At 39.5% G+C, this 9,384-nt stretch overlaps 1 pseudogene; it reads left to right on the forward strand.

Moving 5' to 3' along the window:
• Positions 1–5,081: 5,081 nt before the first annotated feature.
• On the forward strand, positions 5,082–6,388 carry LOC102792149 (RING finger protein 228 pseudogene; annotated as a pseudogene).
• Positions 6,389–9,384: the final 2,996 nt, after the last annotated feature.

Consider the following 9,384-nt stretch of genomic DNA (forward strand, 5'->3'; position numbering starts at 1 on the left):
TGCTGATTGGTCAAAGATCCGGACGTTCAGGGCCAGGGGAGCTGTGTGATTGGACGTCGGGCCCTCTCTTGTCTTTGGACTGACCTCACGAGGTCAGCTTGTCACGTCACAAGCTTCTGTGCGTGAAACTTCTCACAGCGAGCGCAACTCTTAACAAAACAAATTCAGCAGATCTGTTCGATTAATAGTTTTTTCCTGGCTCTGCTGAGATGATGATGCCACTGCTGGGCCTCAAATGAACAGCGCGAGCCGATTAGCCTACAGAAGCAGCACGACTACGGTTAGATTTTACAAATCTGACGAGTTTTTTTTTTTTTTTTTTAAGTCATCTAAGTTTTCTGCTACCTTGAGAGTTCGCAATGAGTACTTTAAAATCAAATCAGCCCACAGTATATTAACACAGTTAATCATAACCTTATTTCAGCAAAAAACACATTTTTTATACATATAGATATTTTTATGGACATTTTCTTGGTGTTGTTGTTATTATAGAAGGGAGGGGTCTAGTTTGTTTTTTTTTTAAATCTTTTTCTAGGAGTTTCTTCACACACACCGTAATAAGCTCTAATAAGTAATAAGTTATCATGTAATCGTTGCACTAATTTAACAATGAATGCAGCGCGGAGCAGTGTAACACATCCGTGCAAATGCTCCATTAGGGACACCCTGAGCCACATGTTGGATCACTTGATTTTTCTAAAGCTTGAGTTGTTGTTGTTGTTGTTGTTGTTGTTTTTAAAATAATTACAATAAATGACGATTTTATTATTTTTTATTTATTTATTTTTTTCTGTTCCCCTCAGGAATACGTTTATACATTGGGTGACTGAGCTTATGGGACACCTCAGTCTGCTGAATTGAATGACTGATTGGTCAAAACAATATTAGGCAACATCATAACTTACATTTTCTGTGCAATGCAGTGATCACCGTTGTATTTGTGAATATTTACCTAAACATGATGATGATCCTGAGGAGCACTGTGAAAATCTCAACTAAATGAAACTAATTTAATTTAATAATAAACTTATTTATTTATTGACTGTTAAATGGAGAAACAATGAATGGGGGAACAGAGATTGTTGTATCGTTATTTCACTTACATCCCAACTTGGTGCAATCTTTCTGGTCCTTTCACTCCCACAGCATGTGGCTCAACATATCTTTAGTCACTCTATAAGACCCTGTGTTAAAAAAAAAATCCAATGGACACAGAACATGTGGAAACATTATACGTCCATAAAAGCAGAATGGGGGAGATAGAAAGTTATTATACTAAAGTTCGACTATCATGAAAAGGATATTGGATCTACCATGTCAAATCAATTAGAGGGGTAAGCTGAGTCAGAAATGCGCTGTGGTGGTGGCAGCAGCGGTGAACCTAATGCATCAAAAATATAGAACAAAATGAACCCAAAACTAAATAACATGTAGCATTTACTTGGCAGATACACAGCCAGAGTCTTTTGAGGCTATATTTTGGAATCAAACACATTAATGAAACTCAATAACCTTCTATGTCTCCACTAAAGATAAAGTTAGTATAGCTGCCTAATAACCTATAGGCAGTTTTGTTCTTGGCCGATAAGGCCCTCTGCTGAACCACAGCACTGAAAAAATCTCCTTTCTTTGTAAAGCCACTTACAGCATAATAGTCGAGATTAACACAATATCAGTTCAAATATAGGAGGACATCTGGAGGAAATTAAATCATAACTGATAATCTGTCCATGAGCTATAGGGACTCAACTGCTGAGCTAACAAGGTTAAATCTTTTTTTTTTTTTTAAATTCTGTTCCTTAGTTTAAAAAATATATATTGTAATTGTAACTGCTTACCCTGACAAGCAGAGTGATTGATAACCTTGATTACCCTAATTTGGATTATCCATTGACTTTCTATCATAATTTCAGTGTGTTAAAACAACAGCCCGCTGTAAAACAGCATGTGTTTAACCTTTATTAGGCCTCAGAGAATCATGCCTCTGCTGTGAGTGGGAATTTTTTTAATTAAGTGTAATAATACATGTCTGTAAAGCAGACGCCCACAAGGGTTTATCATTACTTCAACTCCTTTGGGGTGTTTTTGGTTTCCTACTATTTTAAACACAGAATTGTAGTTTACTTACTCGCTTGTTATGACGACCACAACTCTAAATTAAGCTGAACTTGTGAGTGTGTGAGTGTGTGTGTGTGCGTGTGCGTGTGCGTGTGTGTGTGTGTGTGTGTGATTTCCGTTAAGGACAATATCAATCGTAACTGATTTATTTATTTATCCTGTCTTTTTTTAAGCTCCAAGCATTCAATGGTGACAATTTAAAAGAGCTTTACATGAGCGGACATAGTCTGAAAAGTGAGAAACAGATTAGGAGAATACCCAATTTATCTATTAGATAAACATCTAAGCAGCGTTAGAATGAGGAAATCCATTCTCTGATTAGCAGCCTTTGGGATGTTACTGTTACAAGGCACAACCAAAAGACTGCACTGTTTTTCTAGTGTGTTTGATCTTATCAAATATGTGTGGCTCTCCAGACTTCAGTGGGAACTCACGCTGAGTGCAGTTATCATAACAAAGACCTATAAGGTGAGCTTAGGTGAGTGAGAACAAACAAAAAGAGAAGCAAAGCATTTGTTAACCATACAACCTCGGGGCATGCGGGGTTGCTTTAATAGTTGAGTAACTACAGACCCAAACACTGAGATGATGAACCATCATTTGTCACCTTCAGTAAGATTATTATTTAACCTGCAATACACTGTGCTCTTACTTCAATGTGTGTGTGTGTGTGTGTGTGTGTGTGTGTATGTGTGTGTGTGTGTGTGTATGTGTGTGTGTGTGTGTGTGTGTGTGTATGTGTGTGTGTGTGTGTTTCTCTTTGGCGGAGGGATGATATCTGATGTTATGACAATACACAGGAGCAGAATTATTGCTTCGCCAAAGAAAGTTTTACATCCAAAGTAAATTCAGTGCAATATAGATTATTTTAATGATTAGAAATGACTAGTTTTACACGTGTGATGTGGAAATCATCATTCAATAGGCTTTTGTTTTAAAATCACAAAATATATAAAACAAGCGAATCCTATCCATAATCTGCTCATTTTTGCACATCTTCAAGGATTACATATTCTGAGTTCAGTTTTATTTTCTAATGTACAGGGGAAAAAAAGAATAAATATGTCAAACATATTCTGAAGCAGTAACCCAAGACACCATCAAGCCCTAGGGCTTTTTCTTAATTTCCCTGAAAATACATGCAGGATGAATTCAGTCGACTAGAAGGCCAAACAACCTTGGTCTCTCTGGATAAGAAACACTCGGGTCACTTTTGCCATAATTAATATGATTTGCAAGAAGTATTTTGGTATGTCATTTTCTCTATCGCAGGGCCAGATTGAGCTTTAAAAAAAGCAGCAACTGATGTTTCTGCTTAGGACCAATAACAACCATAAGCCAGAGAACCGGAGTGTGATAACAGCCTTAAATGAATGAGTCTGTGATGAGTTACAGTGTTACGTTCTTAGGTGTAACTGTGTGATGCAAGAGAAAAAGAGAACAATGCTAAATCAATTTTAGTCCTAGTATTTCACATCCCCTTTACTGATTTATTAAAAGCAGATACAGAGCAGTCCCAGTACAGGGGGCTACAGAGCTTGAAAGAGTTCAATTATATGCATTTTGCATGTTTTTGTTTAAAAATCTTGGCGCTGACAACATTTCTATTGTCAGAAATTCATCTCATTATGTGTTGACACATTTCTTCTTCATTTATATATTTTACGGATGAATCACTTTACTTCTGAATCATACAGGAACTAAAGCGAAACACCAATCGTCATTAAATCCATGATTAGAATGAAGTTTATAATAGTTTTTATAAAGGAGCACTGATATGCTAGCATTTTAAAGTGTATTCTAACCAACATAACTCTGTCCTCATTAATGGCTGGAATTACCGCGCTGTTAAAACGTTTTAACTACATGTAAAGTTGTTCCTTTATATAGATTAACACTGCTTTCACTAAACATGCAAGCATAAATTCCGCCACAAGAGGGCCCATTGTACGTCGACACATTCTGCAGGCCAGTGTGTGTGTGCTATCATGTGTAAAGATACAGCCTGAAGACAGAAGCTTGTCCTAACATGTAACACATAGTTTCTGTGTGGAAAGGGCATGAAATCTTCTTCATCTATGTTGGCAGGGAATTCCTTTAAGATGACTCTACTGACTCTGAAACGTTTCAAGCATACTTTAACTCCATATTCAGAGATCCATACTATGGATGGGGATGTAAAACTTTTAAGGACAGACATAACACATTTGTGCATTATACCAGTGGTCTGACTTTATTTAAATTAAATAATTTCATAATTTCTCATTAAATAAAATAATGATGATAATATTTCTCCACACAAACCAAATAGGGTGTAATGTATGTATGTTGAGCAGATACTCCTTGTATTACTAGGGTGGACAAAAGTTTAAAACTGGAAGCACCTCTTTATTCCACTAAAGAGGTGCTTCCTGAAATGTTCAAATAATTATAAAAAGTTAATGGTGAACTGGACTTTACGCAGAAGCAGAGCGTAAAGTCATTATGCTTGCAATAAAAAGAACCATTTCCATGAGAGTCTCCTGGAAATGGTTATTAATAACAAACATGATAATAAAAAAGAACATTCGCGAATCTCTAAACCGGCTGCTGGTATTTAACCCATGTGGTGCTCTCTGAGCTAAAACTTGCACAACAGCGGATCAGCGCCGGGCTGAAGGTGTCACCGCTGATCATCCTGCTTGGCGCTGTCCACTGCCTGTGGTGCTGAAGTGTAGAGGAATCAACACATGGTGCCCTTTACTGACACCGCGGGCACTAAATTCTAATTATACGGTTAAATAGGCCTGTTAGATCCAACTTATACACGTGATTCACGCTTGAGACAAATCTGCCAGGTGACAGACACCAATGGAGAAATCAATTTGACCATGTCTATCGATTTATTAGTATTATTATTATTATATATATATATATTTTTTTTTTTCGCTTAACAGTTAGTTCCGGTGTTGAGATCACGGTGATGCTCAGAAAGGAACGCGATTTCAACACAACCAGAAATATTATTTATTCCACTTCACACTGCCTTCCTCCAGTCCTCCACTGCAGGAGATCCTCTTATGTGTGATGGTGAAATGTGAGACTCGGTGTACTGACAGTGTTGTCAAATAAAGCAGTTAATGCGGTCCAATAATGGAGAACATGGCGGAGGCGCTCAGTGCAGGAGGCGTCCATGGGGAGGAAAGCGAGTGCAAAATATGCTACAACTACTTCGATTTGGAGCGCCACAGTCCCAAACTGCTGAGCTGCTCCCACACCTTCTGCCTGGAATGCCTCGAAACGTTGCACTTCCGGGAGGGTCGGGGCTGGAGAATCGTTTGCCCCGTGTGTCGCCACCGAACTCCTTTACCGGAACGTCGGGTTCGCAACCTCCCCGACAACACAGCTCTCACCGAGGAGCTCTCGCACAAAAAGCGGGAGCCCGAGGACTCATTAAACGCGGAAAGGCTGCCGGGTCCGCCCGCCTCTCCTGCGACCTCCACGGAGACCGGCCACAGCGGATGGGAGGCGTGCAAACACGTTGCATTCAAGACCAGTTGCGTGTGCGCCATCTTCTCCTTCCTCTCCACGCTGCTGCTCGTGTTTCTGGGCCTCGTCTTTGTGCATAACCTCAGCCACATCAGGTCGCTCGTCCCTGTCTGCTTGTCTGTTGCCAGCATTCTTGCCCTGTTCTCGCTCATCCTGACTTGGTTAGCCTGCATGCTTTATCACCCTGAAACCGAGGCAAGCGACTCAGTTTATCTCAATATCACGTGATCACCCGGATACACCAACGAAACCTAGCCTGTTGAGAACTATTCAAAGAGAAATGGTTATCATTTTATTTTTTCAGAGTGATTATAAATCCCGTATGGCACTTTAGTAAAAGGTATGTTTGTGGATAATTGTAATAACATCAGTAAACGGTGCACAAACTATGTTTGAACTTGTGCAGACTGCCACACTGTCATGCTGTACTGGGACACTTTACCTAAACAGAGCCATTAATAATAACTTCAAATCTAAAGCAGGCTTTAGCTTAGCGTCCCAAGGTGCATTGAAACAGCTGTATGAGTAAAGCTAATGGGACATGACAGAATTATTCCTATCTTCTGTGCCCGTTTACCTTAAAACTACCTCTGTGTGATTACACTGACTCCCCATGGTGGGCAGCAGCAGGGGATCCCAGGTCAGTCACCCTGAGGGGACATGGGCCTTAACAAGATGAGAAAAATAACTTTGGGGTTGGGGGCCTAAATAAGTAGTTTTTTGAAGTGTTGACACAATGGAAGTGCAGGCTGTCTTAAATAACCTGATGGGGGTTCAGTTATCTTTATCAAATCATTAAAATCATGCATCATTTTTGTGGATTTGTTGCATGTATTTGCTATGTCTCATCATCATAAGAACAGCAGCACTTTCAGTGCACTGGGTTTGGGTTATTAAATCCATCCTGATCAAGGAGATGACTCCATTTGGTTTGTGGTATTTGCTGGATCCCAGTAACACAGTAGGCATTTATATCCACTTAGTGTTGTTTTAAGAGGCGACACTGGTCTCTGGAGTTAAAATCCATCTCTTTCAGGTCTCTCAAAGGAACTCCTTCATTTGGTCATCCGGTCAGTGAGTAATGCCACTTAAGTGCCACCATGACAAAAGCCTGAGGAGGAAAAAAAAAAAGAGGGATAGCAGGCTTCCACTGGGAGCCATAGGCAACAGTGTGTCTGGGGCAGAGGGCTTCATTTCATGGGGACTGTGGGGCTTAAAGTTAAAGATTACTTTGAAATCTGCATCCCCTGCCATCAAACTCTCCCACCATCTCCCACCCTCCCTCCAGCCATCACTCCCACTCCCGAAAAATAAAAAGCTGTAGCTACAGAGCAGGGGATGAGTCGAGAGCAGATCCTCTTTGATGACAGAGAAGGATCCTTTTGTTCTCTAATCCCTACACAGCACACACACACACACACACACACTCACACACACACACTCCCACCCTCCTCTTCCTTATACGTCCAACTAGATATCAGAGATTTTCATAATCAGATGGGGGTGGGGGGTGGGAGGGGTCAAACATTATTTGTTTACCAGTTTTACCTTTAAAAGAACAGATTGACAGTGGAACATCTCTAACAAAAAGGAACAGGTTTTGAGGTCATCACTCTCTCCACAATTTTGCTCAGTGGGTTTTGGTGTGTTTCTCCAAACATTTTAAATTTTGCAGCCTTGAAGCTCTCCCAAATCTCCCCAGAAATACATGCAGCAAAACACTACAATTAACCTGCAAAAGGTTGTAACTCACTCACAAATGCTCATGTGTCAAAAAAGAGAATACGAACACAATGCTGCATAGGATTCAGCAGATTGTGATATGGATCATACTGTGACCTTGCAACTGAGAAATCAAACACATGTATAACCAATAAGTGTTCAAATTGTAAGCAGTTGTGCTTTTTCTTTTAACTTAACCCTTTGTTGACTATGATTTATACATGCTAAAGACCTCATTTGTAATTTTGGCTGTAAAATGAAAAGGGAAATAATTGAGATTTTTCAGAAACCATTTGAAAATTGTCTCTAACTCAAACGTTAACTGAGTTATGGTCATAGTCAAGAATGCCTGTAAAATAGGCCCACTGGCAGGCCTGTGGTAAATAAAGGGTTAACATTCTGAAACCTTTGTAAATGAGAAGTGCTCTTTCTGATGTGCACAAGTAACAGAAAGTTGAGAAGAATTTAAAATACTTCATCTGTGATTTGAAGTTGAGCAACTCAGAATAACTAAAGTAGCAGGTAATCACGTTGTAATCACACTGGCGGGAAAGAATCACATTTTAAATAACACAGTAGGTGAATCTCCAGGAAACAGTGATTAGATGCCGTGGACACTCAAAAGAGACAGACAGTTGCATGATACATTTTCTCTCTTCCTGTATCGTTTTAAGTGTGTGCAGAGTGTGTCTCTGTGTCATTATCACATTGGACACACATATTTCACAGAGCAGATGAAAGTGATGTGTGTACTTGCAGCATCTGCCCCCTGACGGTCCGTGTCCCGCCGTGACCTCAAAGACACAGCCCGAGGAGTGAGATTATCACCCTTCTGTGTGCAGTTTGCCTCATCATGTGACCACAAGCTTGTGTGAGTCCAAGTCTGTGTGTATGTGGTGGAGAAAGTGTGGCTTTGTGTGCACATGTGCACGTATTTGTCAGAAAATGGCAGTAAAAACATATGGCCCAACAAGCATGCAAAAACTCTAAAGAACAGTGAGAAGAAATCGATGTCCAGGGTCAAAGTGTCGCACGCAGCTCATCTAACCGTTTCACTTTCATCGTGTTCCTTTTTAGCAGTCACAGGAGATGTTTCTCTCCTATCTGTCCTCTGCCTCTATCTCACATGAGGCATTTTGGGATAACGTCTAAGTCAAGTTGAAACAGGAGAGCAATGTGTGGGCCTCACGTAAGAGATGCAACTCCCTCTGGTGTGGAAACATGAGATTGCAGACAAGTTTCTTTTTATAAAATTACATAAAAATATTTAAATATATATTAATTGATTTTTTTTAAAGACACTTAAAAGTCAACCAATGTTGGTGATTATTGTATTTACATTTCTGCCTGTTAGAATAAACCCAACACTCACATATTTATGTTTATTATGTGTGTGAAACACATGAATGAACCACATTATCAAGTCATGTGATCTTTTTAGCAGCAGCTGTTTTTTATTATTCTGATAAGTGAATTCGCAAACTATCCATTAACTGTTTCCCCTTAAAACAGATTTTACATGAATATCAGTGACCAACAACAGTAGCACCATTAATTATCAATACATTATTGTAGGAAGCTCTATTAAGAGTGCTGGCTGTCTCTCACATGATACAGGTACATGGAAATAAACCTTTTATAAAGATGGATTTAGTTTGGAGAGGCTGATATGGAACAAGCTTTATCCTAACTTTAATCACTCACTGCAGCTTCATCATCTTCCTCATATTTCTACTCTCTCATTTCTATCCTGTCGCACACACTATTGAGAGGAAATAGACCAGAAAAGAACCACGAGTACAACGTGAGATAGTTTGGAGGAATAGAAACTCCAAAAAAAAAAAAAAAAAACAATTATGGAGAAGTATGAAACAACAGTTCAGACACTTCTTTCGTCTTCTTAATTCAGGAAATATATTGTGGTAAAAGTGTGCTATTTTCAAGGATTCAAAACTCTTAAATAAAACTGTGCAACAATCACATGCAGTTAGATATTTGAATTAAATACTTGGGGGG

Source organism: Neolamprologus brichardi, chromosome 18 (assembly GCF_056152115.1).
Source record: "Neolamprologus brichardi isolate AB-2024 chromosome 18, ASM5615211v1, whole genome shotgun sequence".
NCBI classification, from domain to species: Eukaryota; Metazoa; Chordata; class Actinopteri; order Cichliformes; family Cichlidae; genus Neolamprologus; species Neolamprologus brichardi.